This window comes from Camelus bactrianus, chromosome 2, assembly GCF_048773025.1.
Source record: "Camelus bactrianus isolate YW-2024 breed Bactrian camel chromosome 2, ASM4877302v1, whole genome shotgun sequence".
NCBI lineage: Eukaryota > Metazoa > Chordata > Mammalia > Artiodactyla > Camelidae > Camelus > Camelus bactrianus.
In genome coordinates, this window is record NC_133540.1 from 87,906,676 (window position 1) to 87,932,846 (window position 26,171).

The window sequence follows — 26,171 nt, forward strand, 5'->3', positions numbered from 1 at the left end:
GGGGCAGAGCTATCACATCGGAGTTGGGAATCAGACATCAGATTCTAAGGGGTTGGGGAGGTGTTATGTCAGCCAAGGATACAGAGTTCTCTAGAACAGAGCTTTCTTGGGACATGAATCATGTTAATTTTAGACAGAAAACTTTCTAGCTCCAAATGGAAAAAAGAAAAAAAAAATTGTTCTTATTTTATAAAAAAATGTTTCTCTCTGCCAGAATGTTAGGAAACCTCTGAGCCATCCAAGTCCTGAGGCTCTGTGGCCCATCTGCAAAGTCCACCTTCTTCTGCTTTCAGTGCCTTCCTGGCTCGGAACAAGACCCAGCTTCTCAGTCCTGCCATTGTGCTAAGGACAAAAGCTTGTCTGCAGCCTAGGCTGCCTTCTCTAGTGAGTCTTTCTGCTCCAGGTAAGTCAGTGTGTCCTGGGAGAATCCTTGGAGCACAAAAACTTATTATGTGCCACATGAATGCAGCTCTGTTGCAGGCCTGCTTCAAAACCTGTCATTAGACAATATGCCATAGTGCTTTGCTGCCTGGAAAGCTTTCTGCGTGAGTCTTGAAGCTGTAACATGATTTACAACCTTATTAATTTCAGTTGCAAACTTGAGCACATACAGAATGCTGTATTTAGACCATGAATAAGCCTGTGCTACACCGAATGGGGTCGTGTTCATTTGCACAGTTGCACTTTACCATAGTGAGATGGGAGGGAAGAGGGCAGGGCACAGCCATTGAAGGAATGACACAGCAATTGAAGATTTGATTCCCTGGAGCCCTTGAGGCCAAGATGGTGGAAGATTTGACTTCCAGTGGACCTTGAGCTTCATTATACACTCACTGTAATATACTAGCATGGTGAATGACACACCCACAGGTGCCATGACAGTTCCAAGGCTGACTTTAGGTCAAAAAGTTGGTGGTGGCTCAGTTCCTGGGAATCCCAGCCCCTAACCCAAAAGCAGTTGGAATAATCTCCCACTTGTTAGCATATGACATTACCGAACCCCGAAAAACTAACAGCACCACACCCCAGGCCTCTCGCACTCTCTCACTTTCAGAGATGGCCCGAGCTCTGGCTATGGATTGTGTATCTACTTTTACTTTAAACTAAACACACCCCCTCCACCCCCACCACCATGCCTCGTTGTCTCTCTGGCCTTCTGAGATGGCCTACGCTCAGCCAATGGTGTGTGCATCTCTCTGAATAATTCTAGTTTTACTCAACTAAGGCTCCTTCTTGAATTCTTTCCTGCACAAAGCCAAGGACCCTCACTCGGCAGGTGCCCCCAGGGACTCTCCTGGGACACAACCATCCTCTCGCGCCCCATTTTCCTGTATCGACAGCGTTATCCAGTTAAACTCTAGGCTCTCAAAAATTTCCAATTGTGCCTACGTCTGCAGATCTTGTGTGGCAGTACCCACATATTTGCCACTATCACTTTTAAAGTTGGTTTCCAAGAGAGTTTGAGGCTCTAGATCTAGAGTAATCTGATTTGTCTTCTAAGACATAAACTGGATGAAGCACGAGGCAGCCTTCACACCGAGCAGAGTTTCTCAACCTCAGCACCACTGTTGTTTTGGGCTGACTAATTCTGTATGAGAGAGGTGCCTCGTGCACTGAAGGATGTTTAGCAGTACCTGGTTTCCTTGGGGTCTCCAGTGTGCTAAATGCTGTAGCCCAGCAGTCAACAATACTTTGTTTTTTTCCACCTTCAAGCAGTAAGTAAGAGCTGATCTCTGGCCCCTCCCCTCAGTGGAGGGCTTTGAGCCCATTTTCCCTTCTGAGCTCTAACTCATCACTGCCAACTTCCATCCTGAGCTCTCAGCAGGCCAGGAGCTTCAACCCACTCCTTTACATTTCTACTTTTTATCCTATTCTGTGAGACACTCCATATCCTTCTAATGAATTTGTTTTATACTATTGATGTTTTTCCCCCCCAATTCAGTAAATAGCAACTCCATTCTTCCAGTTGCTCAGAACAGAAACTATGTATTCATCTTTGACTCTTTCTTTCCTCACATCCTGTGTCACTCAGTGTCCCGGCAGATACAGATAGCACCCTAAATGGATGCTTTACAAATGTGTGGTCAGGCTCAGGGAAACGAACAAGAAACAATGAAGCTCCCAAGGGGTAGTCACAGTGTGAAGCCATTACTACCCCCAGGCTGGAAGGAGTCAGGGGTGGGAAGCGTTCACCAAACCTAGCAAGAATGACTGCCTGACAGGAGAGAGGGACAGCCATTGCTGACCTAGAGCCAAGGAGGACAGGAGCCAGAAAAAGGAAGATCCCAGTCCTGTTCTTCTGCCCTCCAGTCTCCTTTCAGGTCATTTCATTGTCTGAACCTATCCAAAGGAGGACTGGTGAATCCAGGTGTGTGGTCCGTGGAGGTTATTCAGGCTCTGGGAAAGGGTGGAGGGTGGATCTGAAGAAGCAATTGGAGAATCCCTGTGCACCCTCAGCAGCAAAGCTCTGCCTTGAAATCAATCCAGAATCGAACTCTCACTCACTACCTCCCTTGTTACCTTCTTAGTTCCAGCCACTGTTTCTCACCTGGACAACAGCATTAGCCTCCCACCTCTATCCCTTAACACAACTTTATTTTTTTTACAGTACTTATGACCCTCTAAAAATATTACATATGGTTTGTTTATTTGCTTATTGTCTCTCTCTCTCCACTAGAATGTAAATTCCATTAAATCACAAACTTAATCTATTTTTTAAAATTTCTTACACATTTTAGATGGTCAAAAATATTTAATTAATTAATACTTAAGTTAATCTGATTTGGTTTCTGTTGCTTATTTCCAAAGAACTTAGATGATTTCAAGTGGGTACAATGTAATCTCATTTTTTAAAGTTTTTTTGTGTGTGTGTCTGTGTGCGTACAAAAAAGAATGGAAGTATACTCAAAAATGTTAGAAGCAATTACCATTGGAGAGTGAGATTTGGGGTAAGTTGAATTTTCTTTTTTTGATTTTAATACTTCTGAGATTTTCTAAATGACTGCATATGTCCCTTGTAATAAGATAAAAATAAGTACCTTTAATTTAAAGTACTGACTGGCATCCACCAGATCTTCTGGAGAAGCCTGAAAGTTCTCTTCCATCCCTTGGCTTCCTGTCACTCTCTGACTGTGGCATTGCCAAACCTTTCCCAGTCTTTTTAAGGACTCGTGCTGCATCAGTTTCCCTGGTGTCTACCTGGGTCTGTGCTGCAGGAAGCTGCTTCAGGATGTTGCAACAATCTGGCTCCCTTGCTCTCTGGCCTCCAGTTGGGTTCAGCTAATGGCATTAGCTGAAATCTAGGGGGCAAGAGGGGAGCCAGGGGATTACTTAGTCCCCCAGCTCATTCCTTGCCAATCCCTGCAGGTTGGCTTTGTCCTTTGACCTAAAGGCCACAGCTCCTGCCAGTGGTCCTCTCCAGCTTTTTCTGGGTCCCGTAAGAGTTCCCTCCTAGGCTTCTTTAGGCCTAAGAATGGTGATGGTCCCCCCCACCCCCAATCACTAGCCCTGGGGTAACACATCATCCCTTGTTCTTCCTAATCCCGGCTCACAACTCTATAAACTCTCCTCCAGTTCCCAGTTCAAATGTTCCATACCTTTTCTCCAAAGGTCCCAAGAAAGCACTCAACCTCATCCTCCTCTCTCACTCTCAGCAAACGACCTGCCTTGTTCTTTATTTTTCACTGAGGTCTTGTGTCAGCTGTCCTCGCATCCCTCAGATGGCCACGCGTCATCACTTTACTAAAAGCAGTCTATATACTGGCCGGCTCTCACGTCTCATCGCGCTGCTCAGAGGACAGAACACATCTTGCTCATAGCAGGGCTCTACCCCGTTTTCCTCTTACCTCTGAGAGCATCATTTTTCTTTCATTGTCTCTTCTACCTTCTCCCATAATTTAACTCTCGATGTTCCCAATGTGTCAAACCTTAATTTTGCCCCATGACAATTTTTTTTAAAGAAGAAAGTTTATCTTCTCTCTCTCTTTTTTTTTTTACTACTTTATTTATTACTTATATTCAGATAATTTTTCAAATATATACTTGCTGTCATTTAACTCAACTTCACTCCTTTATCTCTCCAATCAGACTCTAAATATTTAACGTGGATTTCTAATCATCTCCTCAAATCTAATATCATTTCATTCCCCTCAGTTGGATTTTTTCCTGTTGTCTGTGTTTTTTCCAATGGAATCTAAATTTATTGAGTTCAAGAGTTTAAGACATTGGAGTTATTTTTTAATGCTTTCATTTTCTGTGCCCCTCAACTGCAATTACTTTCTAAATTCTATAATTTTTTTCTTAAACTCATATCTCAGAGTTCTCCCTTTCCATTCTCACTGTTGTAATCAATGTGTGTGTGTGTGTGTGTGTTTAACTATAAGCCAAGATTGTTGCAATAGTCACCTAACTTGTTTTCAAATTCCAGGTTCCCCCATTCCTAACAAGGATCAATATTTCTAGAATGTTACTAATATCATGTGGTTTTAGAATGTGACTCTAATTAATAATAATTACAACATCGACTAAGATTCTTTGAGTACCTTCTCTGTGCTGGCTGCTACACTAAGTTCTTTTTTACGTGGATTAATTATTTTAGTCCTCAGAAGACTCCTGTAAGTATCCAATTCTACAAGTGGGAGAATTTTTTTGTTTCTACAAGTCAGACTTATTAGATTTGTTCACAGTCAGCAATGACGATCTTCTTGCTGGTCTTTGTGGACCATTTGTGGACCCCAAGCCCTCTGTGGCTCCCACAATATTCTTGTCCTCTCCCACCTTGCCAAAGACCACATACTTGCCATCCAACCCCTCAGTCTTGGCAGCGCAGATCCAAACCTGGGGACCGTTTGTGTTGGGTCCAGTGTTTGCCAAGAAGCCAGGACTAGTATGACTCAGGATGAAACTCTCATCAAATTTCTCCCCAGAGATGGACTTGCTGCCAGTGCTGTTATGGTGTGTCAAGTCACCACCCAGGCACATAAATCTTGGAATAATTCTGTGAAAACAGAAACCTTTATAACCAAATCCTTTCTCCCCAGTGCTCGGAGCGCAAAAGTTTTCTTCTGTCTTTAGAACTGTGGCTGCATACAGCTCATAGGCGATGTGATCCAAGGGCCCACCATCCAGGGCCATCAGCTCTGGGGTGGTGGCATCTGCAGGGCCAGAAGAATTTGAGAACAGCTACTGGTGATTCTGGGATGCAAACTCAACGTGAAACCAGAAGTCGTGCTCTTCATCTTTTTTCTCTACTCTCCAAATCCGTCAACATGACTTCCAAAGCACTCCACGAATTGCCCCTACCCTTCTGATCCAATACCAGCTTTTGTTTCTCTCTACATTATACTGAGGGTGTGTTCATTAATGCACCATAAACACCCAATATTTATTCCAGATTTTTTTTTCTTTTATTCCAGGGTTTTCTGCCTTTACCTTTGTACCTTTATCTTTTCTTCTGCTGTCAGATCAAATTCTCTTTCTGAGTTAAGGTCTGGCCCCAGACCACAGTGAAGTCTTCACACATGCTATACTATGCATGGATCTTTCTTTTCTCAGAGCCTCTGAGACTACTTACTGTCTGTACCATTGCTTTCACATTCAATCATGTGGTACTTTGAATTTTTATTGAACCATACATGTACAATTGCTATTTATTCAACCCCCTCTGCCTCCCCCCCAAATAAACAAAAATAAAAAATAATTTCAATAGGGTCTTGAAGGATGAGAAGAAATGTCCGAGGTTATTCTAATTTGGTTAGGCTATAGGAAAAATGCGGAGAAACTCTGGTGAAAAGAGTCTAGGAAATTCTTGTGAAAGGAATCTGGAAAGATAACACAGGCAAATGGTAAAGGGCTTTGTGTCTGTGCAAAGGTGCCTGTATACCAGCTTCTCTATTAGTAGTTCCCAAAGGCTTTGTTGTGTTGTGCCAGAGATTTCCACAATCATAGGCCCACCAAATAATATCTGCTTATTACAAAAAGCACAGACACACGTTATGATTCTTGTAGATACTGTTCTCATTAATAAAATAGCAACGCATTTGAAGGTGTTTCTGAAGTTATAGTGACTTTTTGGCACTTTACAGTCTGTTAGTTAATGAATTCTAAAAGAATTACCATGCGTCCTGTGCTAGTTATGAATTTATTGCCTCTCAGCTCCAAACTCACCCTTCATAGCCTGCTCCCCAAAAATGGATCTGAATCTCTTAAATATTTTCCCTTTGCAGCTCGCATAACGTTACCCTTTGTGGAGAGCCCTAGAGAGACATTTCAAGAGAAAGGGGCAGGAATCACTCTGGCTATTCCATTGAGAATGGATATGGAGGAAGAATTGACTGCATTCGCAGGAAGACCAATTCATTTGCTTATTTATCTTTTGATTTAACCAAGATTTATGAGAACCTACTCAATGTCAGGCAATATGGATAGCTGGATAAAGAAGACAGTCCCTGTCTTAAGAAGCACAGAGAGGAAGAGAGTTGAGTACGTTAATGATGATAAGGAGTGCGTTCTGTACAGATCTAGAGAAGCCACGGATGCTGTGAGAGCTGGAGGGACAGCTAATCACACTGGGAGGAAACAACTATATTCTAGGGGAAATCTTCTGAATCAAATCGTGAAGGAAAATAAAACTTATTCAGGTGAGCAAAGGGCCGAACTATGGTCTAGCTGATTGCACTCCATGTAAGGTGTGAGGACACTGACGGAGCAGTTGAGTGTCGGGATGGGTGCCTGGTGAGGTTGGTGACAGATGAAGTTAGAAAAGTTGGACCCAGCTTATGGAAGGTCTTCCAAGCTCTTTGATATTTGGAATATTTCCATATTTAAAAACTTTTTATTTGGAAACAATCTCAAATTTAGAGAAAAGTTGAAAGAACAGAACAAATAACTTTTTTTCCCCCGGAATCATTTAAGATACTTAATCATCTCCTTGTCCCAAATGCCTTAGTGTGTGTTATACAAATAGGGACATTTTCCTATATAACCATAACACAACTGCCGAAACTAGGAAAGGAACGTTGGCCTATTACTACCATCTCATGTTTCACTAGTTGTTCCAATAATTTTTTTTATAGTAAAAGGATCCAGTCCAGAATAAAGCACTGTGCTTAGCTGTCATTTCTCTTTAGTTTCCATCAGCCTGGAACAGTTCCTCACCCTTCCCTCGATTTTCATTTCCTTGATCCTTTTGAAGATTACCCCACACTGTGGGGTTGTTAGATGTTTCCTCATGACTGGGTTCAAGTCATGCATCTTTGGTAGGTGTATTCCAGAGGCAATGTGGTATTTTTCTCATGGTACCCCATCACATGACAAATGACTTTAATTAGCCCCATCACTGGTGATTTTAACTTTGATCACTTTATTAAATTTGTGTCTGCCAGGCTTTTCCACTGCATGATTGCTTTTTTTTCCCCCTTATAATAAATAAATATTTTATGGGGAGATACTTAGAGACTATTTAAATTATTGTTCCTTTTCAAATGGTCAGTTAATTCATTTGTTTATATCATGTGGATGAGTATGGACTCATGTTATTCTATTTTAGTCAAGACTTATGTGTTCTTTGGAAATTTTCCCATTACTCTCCGAACCCAACCTTACTTTCTGGACCAAGATGCTCCAGCCTTATTGTACATTTCCTGCCCCAGCAATTGGACTCATCTATTTCTCTGGTTCCTTTTAATAAAGAAGAAGAATATTGAGAAACCAACATCCAGGCACTAGTAGGCTTATTGCTATAGGGGTGACACTGCTCCCAAACCCTCAGAACAGACATGTATACATGCACATATATGTGGTTATATCTATGTTTATTTTCCATATCATTTTTGATATTGAAAGCCTTGAGTTCACACCAATAGTCCCATTTCTAAGCCAACATCTCATTCTTATTTTCTCCTTTTATATAATTGTAACTTATTTCTCTAGAAATGAGAAGCCTGGGGGGTGGGGGGTGGGTAGCTTAAGTGATAGAGCGCATGCTTAGCATGCCCCAGGTCCTGGGTTCAATCCCCAGTACCTCCTCTAAGAATAAATAAATCTAATTACCTCCCCTGACCCCCACCAAAATAAAAGAATTACATAATACAATAACAAATAAATAAAAGATATTTTTAAAAAAGGAAAGGAAAAAGAAATGAGAAGCGTGGCTCCCTTATCTTCAATGTATTTACTTATCTGATTAATCTTCTATTCATAACTGTTTCCCCTAACTGCCACCACCATCTCACCACTGCAAATACCCTTGTCACCTGGACTGGGCTGTGACACCCCACACTGGGCTGCCCCTCTGCCCTCCCAGATGCTCTCCTCTTACTGCTGGGGCTCCTGCATCCTGAGCTGGGTCAGTTCCCTGCAGACTCTGCTGTCCCACGTGCCGAGGCTCTTCTCGCACTCACCCACGGGGACACCCACCTTGCAGAGGCCCACCCAGTCTCATGTGCTTTGGATTGAATTGTTCAAGAAGTAAACAATTGAATGGAAGAGAGACACAGAATGAAATGGAAAGAGAAAGAGAAGAAGGACATTTCTAGTTAAAAAAATATTTTTGTACTTGAGTCTTTATCACTAATTCAAATTATTCTCTGAGATATGTTCCCCCAAATTCAATTACTGGGTCAAATGTTATAAACTAAATAACTTGTCTTAATTTTTACACCTGCCAGCAGTACATGACAGTGTCTATTTTATCCTAGACAGCTTTGAGTATCATATCTAATTTTTAAAGAGTTTTTTGTTAATTTTGTAGATGAAAATAATATATTATTTTATTTTCTATTTCTTTGGTTGCTAGTTAGGTTGAACATTTTTCTATTTGTTCATTTAGCCATTTTTAGCTTCTCTTTCATAAATGTTCATTTTCTTGTCCATTTACATAGAATTTTAGTATTTTTCTTAGGTCGGTATGTTAATGATAATAACACTTAGTCATATTCATTGCAAGAAAGATTAGCTAGCTTCCCCTGGCCACTTTCTACATTTGTATGTGCTTTTCTCTATGCCAATCAATTTCTTCTCAGGTAAATACAAACTAAGGATTATATTACTCTAAGAAAACATAACATTAGGGAAATAAATGGCCTGTTACAAAGCCATTCAAATATATGGCGTACTTTTAAAAAACAAACTATTTGTAGATCAGTTTTATCTTTTTTACTCTCTGTTAATTTGATAGATTTATCTAATTCTTCTCTCAATTTTTCCACTTTATATAATTTGAGGCTACACCTCAATTTAATGTTTTATTGCTGGTGAAACAAATTTTTCATCATGTATCTCTTTTATCCCTAATATTGTTTTTAAATCTTACAGTCTACTTTAATGCTGTGACATCAGTTTTTTGAAGGTTAGTATTTGCATGCTATAACACTTTGAACGTTTCATTTTCAATCTTTTCGTACCCCTATGTTTTAGGTGTGTCTCCTGTTGTGAGTCAGGATCCTGGCAGGAAATAAGCAGGCAGTGCACTCCAAATGGTAATTGAAGAGAGTTTAATGAAGAAATTCTTTAGAGAGGTGTGGACAGCATTAGAGTAACCAATAAAAGATGGTGAAATACTTAAGCACCAGAAACAGAGAAAAATGTTTATCCCCCAGCCCTGAAGTGTCAAAGAGAAGGAGTGGTGTTACTGATACCCAACGTAAGCTGCTGTCGGGAGAGGGGGCACCTGCAGGATCTGTGGTCTTAAGTAGAGATAACACAACCACTGAAAAATTCTGGTCCAGCAGGGAGGGAAACTAGGGGGATTAATATCCCTACTTCTTCCCCTCCAGCCCTGTAATCTACTGTCACTTTCTGCTATTGGGTAAACCCAACCAGAAGTTAGAGAGCAAAGGATCTCAGGGGATGCAGAGCATGAGCTGGGCCCAGAGCCAGGCAGAGAAGGGTGGAGAAGAGCCAGCACACATGTAAACAGCTCAGAGCTGGATTTTGTTGCTATTATCCAGTCTGATACTTTTTTTTTTTTTTAATGGCACATTTAGCCCATTTACTTACATTTGTTGAGATTACTAGCATAATTTAGTTCTAAGACATTATTTTATGTCTCACATTAGCTATGACTTTTCTCTTGTCATGACTGCATTTTGATTACTTGAGCAATTTTTCTCATTCTAATCATTCCATTTCTATTATTTTAGCATTACTTTAGAAATTTATCATCAGTACCTTTAACTTCCTCCTAAACAAGAGTTGGATTTTGTAATACTTTTGCTCTGATTACCTGTCTTCTGACTTTTGTGCAATTGTTGGGTATTTTTAACCCATTAAGATATTATTGTTTTATATGTAAATATATTATATTTATATACACTATAAATATATATTTGTAATATTTAGTCAGTATTTATTTAGATCTACCTACTTTCTTTGCTTATCACTCATTCCTGCATCTAGGACTTTTCATCTCAAGTCACTTTCCTTCTTTCAATCTCTTGGAACATCCTCTGTTGAGATCTATTGGTAATAAACTTGGCATTCTTGTTTTTGCAAATGTCTTTATTTCATCTTCATTATTGAATTATATTTTTACCAGGTATATAATTTTAGGATGACATCTTTGAAGAGATGATTCTACTGCCATAGGACTTTCATATATTTGTTGAGAAGTCTGACGTCTGCAATTGTTACTCCTTGAAAGGATAGACTTTTAAAGGATAGACTTTCTCTTTGTTTCTGGGTTGCTGCACTGTGATTATGTGTAGGTGTGGATTTCTTCTTAAATATCCTGCTTGGGATTCATGGATAATTATAAAACAGCTTTTTTTTTTTTTTTCTTTTTCATTGGTTTGTTAAAATTGTCAGATCTTATCTTTTCAAATATTGCTTCTACCTCATTCTCTCCTCTCCTTTTTGAACTCTGAATAGGTATATATTAGACCTTTTCTTCTATCCTCGTGTTGTTTGACCACTCCTTTCTATTTTCTATCAACTTGACTCTCTGTGCTGGGTTCTACATAATTTCCTCAGATCTATAGTCCAGTTTATGATTTTTTTTTTTTATGTAATGTGGCTAATCTGCTGTTTGGCTTGTCCACTGAGTTTTAAATTTTAATTCTTATATATTTTATTATTAGAAATTCTTGCTGGTTCTTTTTCAAATCTGCTTAGTCAATTTTAAAGTCTTTTATTCCATATTCATATTTTCAAACCTTTCTTTTATTCCTTTGGACATCTTAAGCATAGGCATTTTATTTTCTGTATCTAACAATTCAAATATCTGAAGGTTTGTGGGTCTTACGCTTCTGTTGGTTGTTTTTGCTGGCTCTTGCAATAATAAAATACCTTATTTCTTTATGAATTTTATGCATCTTGTGATTCTTGTGCTGCTATTCTTTGAAACTTTATCTGGGGTGAAAGTTTGAGACCTGAGTTGAAAAACAAGCTCTTCCAGAAAGAGTTTGCCTGTGCTTCTGGTTGGTGAATTGTAGGATCCAAAGATCGTGACAGCATCTCCCATCCCATGTGCTCTTCTTACAGTGTGGCTTTGACACTCTTCCCATTGGGAAGTGGGGTCTGTCCTCCTGCTCCTTGAATCTGGGAGGGATTGTAGAGTGGAAGTGATTCTATGTGACTTCCAAGGCTGGGAGATAAAAGGCAACAGAGTTTAACCCCTATTTCTCTTCAGATGTTTTGCACTTGGAACCAGCCACCAGGCTGTGAGAAAGCCAATGCAGCCACATAGAAAGGTCATATGTAAGTCTTCTTACCAATAGCCTCGGCTGAAGTCCTAGCCAACAGCCTATGTCAGCCACCAGCCATGCAGGGAAGCAAGCTTACAGATAATTACAGCTTCCAGCCCAAGTCACCTCCTGGTCTTCGAGTCTTCTCAGATAGGCGCCAGATACCATGGACCAGAGATAAGTTGTCCCTGTCATGAACTTTCCAAATTCTTGACCCACAGAATCCATGAGTATGATAACATTCCTGTTGTTTTATGATACTGAGTTTGGGGAAGCACAGATTTTTGTTCAGCAGTCAATAACCAGAACACTTCGCCAGATACCTGAGGGCAAGACCAACTTAAGGCTACTTGAGATGAAACTAGGCTTTAGGGGTTTTGAGGGCAACAAAAGTATTATAAATTCAGGCTACCCCCCCCCCCCCGCTCGAGGCTGTTTGTAACTGTGAATTATTAGGAGGGATATTTTGTCCCTCTACACAATGCCATGGTTCAAGAGTGACCATTTTCCTTGTGGCCCCATGGTTAGGTGGTAGGAGTTGGGAACAGGCATTTTCTAGCTCACTCTTACGTAAACTGAGTGTTTATCCCTTTCATTCAGGGGAGCTATAATTATATTCCTCACTCTGGGTAGGTTTTGGGTTTCATCTGTTTTCTGCTCCCTGCAAATTCAAGAAAAAGAAAAAGAAAAACAAAACTTAAGGTGCTTAAGATTACCAGGTTTGACAAGTGCCCTCAAAGTGAAACTGGTTTCACTGCTTTTTTTTTACCTAGGTTCCCATTTTAACTTGGGTTTTGGTCTATGTGTCTATTTCCACCCCTTCCCCTAGCTCTTTAATTCTTTGCATATGAAAAATGGAATTTCTGGTGGTTTTCAGCAGATGGTTTGGTCGGGACCTTGTTGTGGGTTGAATTGTGTCCCCCATCCCAAAATTTATATACTGAAGTCCTAAACTCCACTACATCAAATGGGACTGTTTTCAAACATAGGGTCTCTAACTAGGTGACTAAGACAAAATGCAGCCATTAGAGTGGGCTCTAACTCAATATGGCTAGTGTCCTTTTAAGAAGAGGAAATTAGGACATAGACGTGTACAGAGGGAAAACGATGTGAAGACAGAGGCAGAAGACAGACATCTACAAGCCAAGGGAGGGACCTCAAGAGAAACCAATCCTGCCAACACTTTGATCTCAAACTTCTAGCCTCCAGGACTGTGAGAAAGTAATTTTCTGTTGTTTAAGCCACCCGGTCTGTGGTACTTTGCATGGCAGCCCTGGCAAACTAATATGGAACCCTCTCCCCACTCCTTTGTTTGGTTAATCAGTAGTTGAAAGTACCATTAATACCAATTTATTAAAGGACCGGCTATTCAATTTGTATTTTTTTTGCAACTTCTATGCTTTTTCTAACTTTTCTCCTGCTGTTTCCGTGTATTATTCTGTATGACTCCAAATATTTTAATAATACAGCCTCTTGTTGTATAGGTTCTAAATAATGCTACATTGATCAGTGGTTCAACCAACAATGCATTGCATTTTGCCCAAGACTCATGAAGGTTTCAAGCTACTCGAATAACAGAGCAGCTTAAAGTTGCAATTGGGATAACATCAGGGTGGTTATATTTAGTAATTATATTATTAAGATATTTTAAATTTAAGAAACCCCTCATTAGTCCATCTAATTTTTGGACATTTAGTTCTAAAAATAAATCCTTGAAAAACTTGAAGGAATCATTATTTGTTGCTTCAATGAATTCAAAATGTACAACATGGGCAATGAATCAATTTTTTTCAGTGGAAATCTTATGAAGGCTTTTCTAAAAATTTCGAATTATTTTTGGAGATAATAAGATGTAACACAGAAATAGATGGAGAATCGAAAACAAATACTTGTTTTATCAAAGTAAGTGGCATTAGTTCTAAGTACCAAGTGAGTCACAGTTTCTGTTCTTTCAGACCAATTTAACTTCAGTATAATAACTCAGATTTAATGAAAGTGTCCTCACAATGTGTGGAGAAAGTGTCGTGATCTGTGTATGCATCTGTCTGGAGAGTTTTGGAATTCTGGGGGCCTCTAATAATGAATTATGCTAAAATGAGGCTTTAAAAAGGAAAAGAACTTATTTTCTTATATTGAGTAACTTAGGGCATTTCCTTATTAAACCAGAGCATTGCAAAATTTCAGAAAAGGGATGGAATAAAAATATAGTTCCATAATGAAAATAAAATCAAGTTTCCTGGAAAAGTAAAGTATCCATCTTGATCCTTAAGAACATAGGAAGAGGAATGTTCCACTTGGAAGTAGGGAGAGGAGCCCAGACTTCTGCTCAGGCAGCGAGAGAGGGGAGGGCCAGGAGCTAGAAGAAGAGTGTTCTGGAGAAATCCATGCAAGGGCAAGGCAGAGTCTGGGGCGGGGAGAACTCGGCTGCCACTGAAGGCTCGTGGGACAGGCCTCCCGGACGCCTTCTAGATCTTCATTTAGGAGAGCAGAGTGCCTTTTGGCAGAGTTGTGATTTTTTCACTTCACCCCAGTGGCGTGAAATGCTCTTGATCAGGTTCTATTTCTGGAACAATCTACTAATAATCCTTAGTAGGCCTTTCGTAGGCCCCTTATCCCCCAGACATTCTGTCTGAGTGTTGATCTGTGAAATCCCTTCAATGGGTCAAAGAGCCATGGCTCCACAATGAGAGATAAAAGGCTTATGGGGAAAATACACTGAGTAAAAACTCATTCCTACCCTTTTGGGAACAGACAATCAACCGAGGAGAATCACTGACCGATATGAGAGGTTTTCATAGTTTTGGGAACTGCAGGCAGCTGGCGTAGAGGAGTGGGGAGAGAGGAGAGCTCAAGTTTCTCTTGTCTACCTGCGCTTCTTTCTCTTCAGTGTTTGGTGACAAATAGATTCTGTGAAGGTATTTTCATGTGGGAGGCTCGATGGTGCATCTAAGCCCACGGTGCCGCCTGGGTTGTGAAGCAGAATTTATGAAGCTGATTTTGCTGTTGTCTTATTCAATTCCTAGTGCTCCCAACAGTATTCATACAGAAGCTCATTTTCTCAGAGTACAGTGAACCGATGTCTCATGAATGCATGCAAACCAACTTCCCTAATTTATTGTGATTGATTCAAATGAGCGGTCATCTCTCATTTTTTTTTACAAGTCAGCAGCAGTTACTTATTAGGTATTATATTATTTCACTTCATATTCTCCCTCTACAAAGCCTTTCAGGCTACTTGCAAGAACACTTCAACATTAACCATTCCATTTTGCTCATCACTGGGAGGGAACAGGAAGTCTGGTGTGACCAGCTGGAGGAAGCTGGTGATCCACACCATCAACCCGCCAAACGACGCTGACCCAGCGAGGTGTCTTCAGGCAGCAACAATCAGATTTTGTGATTGAAATCATACCAACGCAGGAATTCACTTTGCACTGCCTCACTGAGTCATTTTTTAAAAGGGTACTTGGTAACCCAAATAAGTCTTTCTATAAATGGAAGAAACATCTTTGAGGGATGTGGAGGTCTTCCAAGTTCCTCATTCTATAGCCTTCCTCTCAAAGTTGCCCAAAGCCTGTTTTCTAACTTTCTGAATTTTTTAAAATGACATGAGAACTACATTCTCATTGTAAAAGACAACATGAAGCATACAGATATTAAAATCCATCTTCTCTGAAGAGATTTTAATACCTCCTTTTCTGGAATAGAAGCTCTTTCTTTGTGGCTCTGGGAAGTGGTGAGAAGAGCAGGGCACCTCCTCACATCTCTTTCTGCATCCTTCCCTGTATTAGTCAGAAGAGGCTCTGTTGTGCGGTAGTGATAAGCAGACCCTGAAACCACACACAGCTCACTCAGGCAGGGTCTACTATAGGTTCGGCAGTTTACAGGGAAGCTCTGTTCCAAGTGATGACTTGGGAATCCAGGTTGCTTTCACCTTACAGTGACTCTACCTGGAACACAAGACTTCTAGCAACACTGAAATAGGACATGAGAGAGAATTGCTGTAGACTGGAAATGGCACACATCACTTGTTTCCAGTTCATTGGCCAGAGCCTGTGTATGGCCCCAAATTAACTTCAAGGGAGCCTGGAAAGTGTTCCTGTGTGCCCAGGAATGAGAGGAAAAATAATTATGATGAGCACTGCTAAATTTCTACCATACTCCCTCCCACCCTAATGTTCTGTCTACCTCAGCGCCCAGGCACTCAGCAGTGATGATCCCAAATGTCCTCAATTTGTTTGTAGGTATCGCTATACCCATTCCTGAGCTCTGAGCTCTGAGCTCTCTGAGGAACCTCAGAGGCTAAGAAAGGAGGAGGTTCGCAGAGTAGGTGTGGCATGCGGAAGGGAACTAAATCCCTTGACGGGTGAGTTCCCAGGCTTGAGAAGGGACAAGCCACCAGAAGAGACTAACTTCCCTTTCCCTAAACATACTTACCCTCTGGCCCTACCCAGTATGATAGGTGGTATGGTAGTTTTCCATCTGATCCCGCTACTCTGTAATGATGGGGGTTGTGCAGTTTTCTCCCATGAACTTCAGTTTCTAGAGGGGAGAATCTGATTTTCACTTAGCCCTTGAGCATAGACAATAATGGAAGAAAATTTTTGAAATACTCGAGATTTACCCTTAGAGGCCTATGAACTTCCTGTTTATGCTTCTAAAGTATCCCATGCCTCTTTATTCTGCCTCCCAACTCCAGCTTTCCTTCCCACTTCACACATTTAGTTACCTACACTCAGTGAAAACACACACACACAAGTCAGCTTCAGAAATTCTCTCCCTAAATCAGTTTCCAAAGTCCCTTTTTTTTCCCTCCCCAAGTCGTCCAACCTTTCTCAGCTCTAGTGGAGCCAGATAATTATTCATGATGTAAATACCAGGTACAATTTTTGGTTATAAAAGCCTTTATTAATTCACAATTTAATCTAGATGTCATTTATGGGCAAACATTTTAATTAGGCTATTAATTCTATTAGCGTGTTTGAGTTTATATATCCTCTGCAATAAAAATTTTCTACTTTCTTCATTGGTCCTCATTCTCTAATTTTCTGTGATTTAATGCCCTCTGTTACATAGTTTTAATACCATGATTTTTGGCAATCTATCTCCATCCCTTAGAAAAGTTAGGGCTTTCTTAAACATGATCCAGCCCCTTACTCTGTGAGCATGCATTGTTAGATTTGTAGATAGGGAGAAAGTGGTTATAGACAATTTCTCCACATCTGTGAGGAGGTTGGTTGAAATCTAAAGGAGAGTTAAAGAGGCATTTGAAGAAGTGCGGTGACCTCTCTATTGAGGGAGCAATGTCCCTTTGGTAGTAAGCATATCAGAATCCACCACTCAGGTCCCTCTCTGCCCAAGCCTATGCAGATGTGTCTATAGGATGAGGTCCAATAGCCCTTGTGCATTAAGCTGGATGGGCAAAGACAATTTCACCTTAGCTCTTTTAAACTTCCCAAAGTGGAGAATGCAAGTCCAGCATCTCAGAATTCTGAGATTCCAGGGATGTGTTCTCTAAACATCAGAACTCCCAGATTCCTGTCTCCATCAGGAAAGTGCTTTAGAGAGTTTTTATTCACAATGTGTAACATAAAAAGTTTTCACATAAAAAGAGAAGTATGAAAGATGTAGCTAAACAGAGGTAAAACCGACCATTTTAAGATCTCCTTTCCCCAAACTGGATGCTTTGAGAGGTTCAGTGACTTCTCTTGGGCATGCAGTAAGAGGTGCGGCTAGATCTCTGGGTTCTCAAGCTACTCTTCTGACCACAAGACCACACTTCCTTCCTCTCCTGCTGATATGCAGAGAAGAATGTAAAATGTAAGCAGCCAGAGTGGTGACAAGTGCATGAAAGAAAACAACACAGTGTTACTGAGCAAGAGTACAAAATAAAAGCTGAATTTAGATGGCTCTTTTAAGAAATTGCTTTATAAATTCAATAGGAAGCTCTCAATATGCAATTTAAATGAATGAAACAACTTATTAAAAACCTGCCATATGCTAGGCACCCTGGTAAGTACCAGGGATACAAAGACTGCACAAAATGAAGTTCCTACTGTCATGCGTTTGAAATCATCACTAAACAACGAAGAGCAGCATGGTAGACATTGTAGCCCGGCCCAGATTCCCTTTATAGGCTGGGGCAGCCACCCTCCAGTTGCTGCGAGGGCTGTGGCTAACAGCTCATACCTGTGACTTTCTCCAGAGTCTTGACCTTGGCTAAGTGGAGCCACTTCACTGGAGAGTCCTGAGAGGTTCTACTTCTCCCCTGTCCAAGGGTAACCAAGGAATGACTCATTTCCACTCTTCCACATTCCTTCCCAGACTCTACCTAGCTCAGCTCCTCACTCAGCCCTTTCCTATTCTGCTTCTTCCCCTCCTCCAGCTTGTCCTAAAGAGCATTCACTCAATAAAGTACACACACCAGAACCCCTTTCTCAGGCTCTGCATCTACAGAATCCAACCTTAAACAATAGGTGTTTCTTTAAGTTACAGAGTAGTTTCCTAGATGCATTTTCTAGGGTAAGACTGGTAACATTATGCAGTTCCATACAAGTTTTAAAAGACCCCAACATTTTCAACCATCTATAGGACATTTAATATGATACCCCATGTCCCCTCCATTTTCCTTCTAAAGACTAAACAATACTATTTTTCAATGTGACCTTTCAGTTAATATTTTTGGTACTTAACAGATATTCTTGCCACCTCTTTCACTCCCTCGCCTTCGGATATGGCCTGCACTCTGCCTATGGAGTGTGTACCTACTTTTACTTTAACCTGAGCACCCAACCCCCACACCTCATGGCCTTTCTCTTGCCTTCTGAAATAGCCTGCACTCTGTGGAGTATATATCTCTCCAAATAAATTCTACCTTTACTCAAAAAAAAAAAAAAAAAAAAGATATTCTTTGGGGAATAGACTAATATAGAACAGTAAATATGTATGTATCTACATGAAGGCTATGTGTTTTAGCACTTTCCCACAATTGGGTGGTCATTACAAGCCATTTCAGTAAAAAAAAAAAAGTTTTTTCATACTCATTATAGAACAATAGAATAAAAACTATCTAGGGAGAGATGCTCAATATTGCTAATTATCAGAGAAATGCAAACGGGAACTACAATGAGGTTTCACCTCACATTGGTCAGAATGGCCATCATTAAAAAATTCACAAATGATAAATGCTGGAGAGGGTGTGGAGAAAAGGGAACCCTCCTACACTGATGGTGGGAATATAACTTGCTGCAACTGCTATGGAAAGTAGTTGGGAGATTCCTTAAAGCACTAAAAATAGTTACTATATGATCCAGCACTCCAACCCTGGGCATACATCCAGATGGAAGCTTAATTCAAAAAGATACATGCACCCCAATGTTCATAGAAGCACTATTTACAATAGCTAAGACATGGAAGCAACCTGAATGTCCATCAACAGATGACTGGATAAAGAAGCTTTGGTATATTTATACAATGGAATACTACTCAGCCATAAAAAAGAATAAAAGAATGCCATTTGCAGCAACCTGGATAGCCTTAGAGATTATCAGACTAAGTGAAGTAAGTCAGACAAAGACGAATATTATATGATATCACTTATTATAAAAATAATACAAATGAATACAAATTTTATATATAAAACAAACAGACTCACAGATACAGAAAACAAACTTATGGTTACCAAAGGGGAAAAGAGTGTGGGGGAGGGATAAATTAGGAGTTTGGGATTAGCAGATACAAACTACTATATATAAAATAGACAAACAACAAGGTCCTACTGTACAGCACAGGGATCTGTTTTCAATATCTTATAACAACCTATAATGAAAAAGAATATGAAAAAAGAATATATATACGTATAACTGAATCTCCGTGCTATACACCAGAAACTAATACAACACTGTAAATCAACTATACTTTAAAAAAAAAAAAAGAGAAACCTATCTGGGGGAAACTGGTGGTCTTACTGTTGAGGCAATCACCCTTAACAAACCTGTAACCAGGTGTTGGATGGGAGATTTTGGCTATTGTGTGCCTTATTCATGCGTTTTAACAATAAACTGTGACTGCATGATAAAGAACACTGTCAATGCAAACCCTATTAAAATTAAACATATTTTTACTATAATACTAGTATTTATGGTAGAGGTAACTCCTGCTGATATACCCCTAGCCCTCACAGTCTGGTCCCTCTAAACAATCAAATTCTCCTTTTTGACTCTCCTGTGTAGTTAATGCATAAACATTCCACCCACCAACACCTTAAATATTAATCAATGAGGTTAAATTATTAGAAATGAGATTAAAATATCAGAGCCATCTCCAAAATATGCCTCTCCTCCGACTCCGCACAAGAGATGATTGATTATTTAAAGACAAGGACAGGGCAGTGTTAAAGAAAAAAATTATTCATGACACTTGTTAGAGACATTCAGGCAGACTTTATTCAAGGGAGGCAACCTCAGTGAGGTTTCGTGTAGCAGGTAGAGATCTGGTCCAATTTCAACTCCAACAAGGATAAGTGCGGATTTACAGCCAAGGAGGAGGGTAGGGGTCAGTGGATAGAAAATTAATTAAAGAAATCATCAGGGGTAAGGAGGATTCATGCTAGAAGACTCAACAGAATTCTTGCTAATGGCAGGCCAGAGTGATAAGATATTGGGGGGGGGGATTTTCAATAAGCCGATTTAGCAGCATTCTTGCTCAGACAGAGTCTAGGAGAACAGAGGGGAAAGCCCAAGGGCTGGCCGAGTCCAGAGGAGGATTCAGAAGCCTGGTGAAAATCAGGTCAAGAAGGGAGGCTGTCAGCCATAACCAAGAGTTGACGGAGGTTATAAAGTTAGTGCAACAATCACTAACCCTTAGCGTGTCTTGTTACTGTTCTAAGAGCTTTGCAATATTAATTTGTTTAATCTTCACAATAATCATATGCATAGATACTTATTACCCCCATTTTATAGGTGAGAAAAATGAGACCCAGCAAACTTAAGCAACTTTCCCAAAGCCTCCCAACTGTTAGCTGAAGGATTTAAACCTAGGAAGTCTGGTTACTGAATCCATTGTCTAACCAGTAAGACATACTGCCTTTTTGTGTGAGAGAGAAGAATTAAAACCTAAGAGCTGGAGACAGGCTTTACAGCTGACGGAGTGAGCTGGAAGGTCTAATAGAATAATTTATAATCTCATCTCACTGGTTACTGTACCATAGTTACAGACAGAATTTTAGATTAAGTAGGTCAGTTTCTAAGATGAGCTGCAGCCCCTTAAATGAAGAGAGAGCTGAAAGTATGGGTAATACTTATTAAAATGCATGAAAATGCCAATGTTTCCTTTTAAAAAAAAACAGTTCTTATTGGACATTGGTATATTTGCATTTTAAGAGGAAAGAAACTGCAAATCTTGGAAAATTCTCATCTTTGAAAACTCTCTGAGGGCTCATTAAAAGTGGAATTTGTTCATTGTCTAGGGCATTAGAAGGTGCTGCATGTATGTAGCCTCATTAGGATTTTGTATTTAGTGCCTCTGGTTTATAATGTCATTTATTATGCAAAGAACACAGCATTATGGCCATAATCTGAAAACACAGAGACAGCAGTTACAAAGTAGGTCTCAGAAACAAGATTACCAGTTCGGAATGGAAACAGAAGGAAACGCCAAGTCCCACATTTTAGAAGTGAGTTGCATTGTAAGTAGCATCTCCTTTCTTAATGTATCTCCCCCCACCCCACATTGGCCCAAGGTTGTTGCTATCATCAGAACCACTCCTCTAAAGTAAGAAATGATCTCTCAAAAATATTTCTGTTTTTTGGAATGCTTAACAGTATCACACCTTTAAAGCTCTAACGTAGGTTACTTTCCAGGTGTTAGCATGGAGCAAAAGATTATAATATAGAACAGATTTTGCTTGAGTGAAAGGAAAGAAAATGAGCAGGTCTGGCATGTTGGGTATTGCATGGAGGATGGCCTATTCAGGTTGAAGGACACAGTGGCTCTGAGTTATAAGGCACATCGTAGGAGGCAATCTGCAAAGGACGAGGTTTCTCAGAACGCATTTTGACGTTGCTGATGATCAGGAAGCTTTTTTTTGAGGGATCTGGAATGTCCTTTTGCAAGGTCATGAGATGGAGTCTTATGTATTTGGGATCATTGAAGAGTTGTTTTGCTTAATGTGGTAGAGATAATTGGTTCACCCTTTGCAGTGGACATCTTTTGAAGTGAGTCAACTGAAAATAAACACTCACCTTCCACCTAACTGCCCCAGTCTGGTGATCCCGGGTGAAAAGACCAGGCCAACCACCCCCCCAACCTCCACGTGTCTCCACCATCACTCCCACTTCATATAAGGTGGTTCCTTCATTCTGTCTCTCAGCTGCAGTGCACTGTACCCACCATGAATATTTGACCCAAGCTGGACCAGTCAGAGCAACTTCCCTGCGAATATGGAATTGAGGTGGGTGCAGAGTAGCAGGAAGGAAAAAAGAGAGGCAAGGAGGAGATTGATTCAGTTTCCCTGTTAGGCAGAGTGGTTACTCAGTTGTGGGGAGACTTTCTGCCAGGCAGACGGGGAAATAGAGAAAGCTAGGGGACGTGGACAGAAGAAGGAGACAGACACAGAGATACAGAGGAAACCCAGGTGTGGCTCTTTTCTGAGACTGAACATCCCTTTATGCTTTTGTGAGTTACCTCTGTATCATTATAATAAATTCTCCTTGTTCGTTTAATTTAATTTGCTGGGATTTTTTTTTTGTTAATGACTAAAAGAATCTCAACTGGATACACCCTTTTCTCTCATTACCATAATGCTATTTAGTTAGATTGTTTTTCTCTTTGTGAACCAGGTGGGAAAAGCAGCAAATTCTTCCACTACACAGTTCCTTCTGGCTGTGACTTCCGTATTTTATAGCTCATGGAACATGAAAATCACTTCAACTTTATTAGTTCCCCTTGCACCTGATGTATGGGAGCATTGTTGGTATTTAAACTGAGAAATATGGTTTAAAATTGAGATAATAATGTGAAAGCACTTAGCATGAAGCCTTCCCAGTAGTTAGGAGGTAATTAGGTTCCACTGGATACAAGGAAGAGACTCACTATGTTATTATTATTATTTATTATTATTATTATTATTATTTTATTTTATTTTATTTTATTTTTTTTAAACAGTGAGGTTTTGGAAGGATATCAATAGAAAAGGAATCTCTGCTAACAGCTGAGGTCTGGCTTGGCAACTCTACGAACTGGACTTTCTAGTTAGCCTCTCAGGAGCAGGAATTTGTTGACCTTACACCATTAAGGTGGCTAAATTTCTCTTTGTCTCCACATTTACTGCTCCTGCCTCTGCTGACACAATTATTCCCCTTTCTTTCAGCCCCCTTTCTCTACCTCATTGGTTCTCCTCACTCATCACGTCTCCTTTCTTGTAGTTTCAGTTTCTTATATAAGTTTTGGATGCTGGTGACCCATTATAGCCCTGACTACCATTTCTTATCAGGGTGTTTTTATTCCTCCCAGCTTTTATGTCACCTACACCTGGCTGATTCTCTCTCTTTTTTCCTCCCTTTAACATTTTGGAAAGAGGGAGTCTGATTTCGCTAGTTAATCTGTTTCAGAGGAGCACTTGTATTACTCTTCTCAGAATGTCTTGGTTTCCTTGAGCCTCTGTGTGGGAGGTCCTCAGTCCAAAGTCAGAGCTGGATGGAATTAGTGATGACAGGTGTTACGAAAGAGCTGCGAGGTCTCACGGTAGATCTGGCAGCCCAGAGCTGCCTCCTCAGGAGAGACTGTGGACAGGAGTCACTTGTTTAAGACAGCTCTCAATTAGTCTTTCTTTTCATTCTTTCTTCCCTTCTCTTTTCTTTCTTTTCTTCTTCCCTTCTCTTTCTTTCTTCCTCCCTCCCTCTTTCTTTCCTTTCTTTCTTTCCTTTCTTTCTTTCCTTTCTTTCTTTCTTTCTTTCTTTCTTTCTTTCTTTCTTTCTTTCTTTCTTTCTTTCTTCCTTCCTTCCTTCCTTCCTTCCTTCCTTCCTTCCTCTCTTCCTTCCTCCCTTTCTTTCTCTTTCTTTCTTTCTCTCTTTCTTTCTTTCTTTCTTTCTTTCTTTCTTTCTTTCTCTTTCTTTCTTTCTTTCTTTCTTTCTTTCTTTCTTTCTTTCTTTCTTTCTTTCTTTCTTTCTTTCTTTCTTTCTTTCTTTCTCTTTCTTTCTTTCTTTTTCTTTCTTTCTTTTTTTCCCTCCCTCCCTCCTTTCTTTTCTTCCTTTCCTTTCTTTCCTGTCTTCGTTTCCTTCCAGCATAGTGACCTGAGAAAACACCTTTCTCGAACTGTTCCATCTTTCACGTTTGTATGGTCCTTATGTATTTGCAAACTCCCCAGAAAATGACTTGTGCCTAGAGATTTTTCAACTTTCTCGTGGTACAGTACTTCTCAAAATGTGGTCAATGGACTCCTGGGGAAATCCTCTCTGGGGTCTGCAAGGTCAAAATTACTTTCATTATAGTGCTAGGATGGTACAGTCTTATAATCTTGTTTCTCCGTGTGGATATATGCACTAATGGTGTAAAGCAATGGCGGTTAAAATTGCTGGTATCTCTGTATGACCCAAAGCAGTGTCACCAAATTGTACTAGGGGTCATTGTTTTATCATTGTCACGCGCTCCCAGTAAAAACCAAATCACACCCACACCCACCCACACCCACACACACAAAGCCAGTTTCCCTTAAGAATGTCCTTGATGGAGCAGGAAATTATTTTATTAAATCCTGACGCTTGGTTATACATTTTTAAATATTTGTCCTTGATGAAGCAGTAAAATGATTTATTTCACTAAATCTTGAAGCTTGGTTATACATTTTTAATATTCTGTGTTTAAAAAATGAGAAATATGCATAAAGCACTTCTGCACACAGAAAAGTGTAATAGTTGTCTTAAGTAAAAGAACTTGTGCGATTGCTTGAGATATGAGCTGGACTAGCTGCTTTTCTTGTGGGACATCATTTTCACTTCGAAAAAAATGACTGACAGAAAAACTATGGTTATTTAGACTTGGGCATTGGGCAGATATTTCATTAAAAATGCATGAAGTGAATCTGTCACTTCAAGGAAAACAGCTGACAGTGTTTATTGCCAATGAGAAAAAATTGGAATGAAAATTAGAATTTTGGGAAGTGTATACACTACTGTGAGCTTGATAGTTTCCCAATACTCAAAGACCACTATGAGATTGGTGGTGATATTAGTGAATATAATTTTTGATATTGTATGTTGAAATATGTTAATATTTTGAAGATTTGCCTAATTCAGTGATGCAGTCCTTTCCAAAATGACCAAAGCTTTATGTTACAAAATCATGCTGGGTAAAAGACCCACTCTAAATGCAAGATAGACTACAGGAGTTTATCATAATAGAGTTTAAAATTTCATTATATGGTTTCAGATTCCACGTTATAACTAACCTTTAGGAAATTACCACTTTTTGAGTTTTAGTGTAGCATCAAAGAAAAATACCCACAACTACCTAAAAGGATTATTAAAATGTGTGTACTCCTCCACTTTCTTTCTTTTTTTAAAAATTTATTTATTTATTTATTTATTAATTTTGACGTATAGTTGATTTACAATGTTGTGTTAGTTTCAAGTGTACAGCAAAGTGATTCAGTTATACATATACATATGTATTCTCTTTCAGAATTGTTTCCATTATAGGTTATTACAAGATATTGAATATAGTTCCCTGTGTTCTACAGTAGGTCCTTGTTGCCTATTTTATATGTAGTAGTGTATATGTGTTAATATGCAACTCCTAGTTTATCCCTTCCCCCTACCTCTTACCCCTTTTTTTGCCTTGGTTTGTTTTCTATGTCTGTGAGTCTATTTCCGGTTTGTAAATAAGTTCATTTTTATCATTTTTTTTAGATCCCACATATAAGTGATGTCATACAATATTTGTCTTTGTCTGACTGACTTAGTACAATAATCTCTAGGTCCATCCATGTTGCTGCAAATGGCGTTATTTCATTATGTTTTTTGTCTGCATACTCCTCCATTTTCTAATAATATAATCTGTGTGGGTCAGATTTTCTTCATATTCTTAAAACAACGTATTGCAACAGAATGAATGTAAAGGAGATGTTAGAAGCCAGTTGTCTTCTAACAACCCAAACATTGAGATTTGCTAAAATGTAAAACATTGCCTCCTTTTCACACTACTTTTTTTTGTTTTGTAAAATATAGTTATGTTTTATAAAAATGGTATTTATGCCAACAAGTAGTGGGATTATTATTTATTTTTGATAGAATCTATACAGAGAAATTTAAAGAATTTTTCAGTTCTAATTTCTAATGCTTTAAGTATTTATTGCTCTAATCCACCTAAAATAAATTCTTTGAGGTCCTCAATAATGTTTAGGAGTGTAAAGCAATGGTGTGCAGGAGCTGTGTGGCACAGGCTTGTGACAGCCAAGGTGAGCATCTCTTTCCAACTGTGCGCAATGACATCATA

General features: G+C 39.6%; 1 pseudogene; it reads right to left on the reverse strand.

Annotated features, from left to right (window-relative positions):
- Window positions 1–4,669: 4,669 nt before the first annotated feature.
- Window positions 4,670–7,871, reverse strand: LOC105080350 (peptidyl-prolyl cis-trans isomerase A pseudogene; annotated as a pseudogene).
- Between the last annotated feature and the right edge of the window lie 18,300 nt (window positions 7,872–26,171).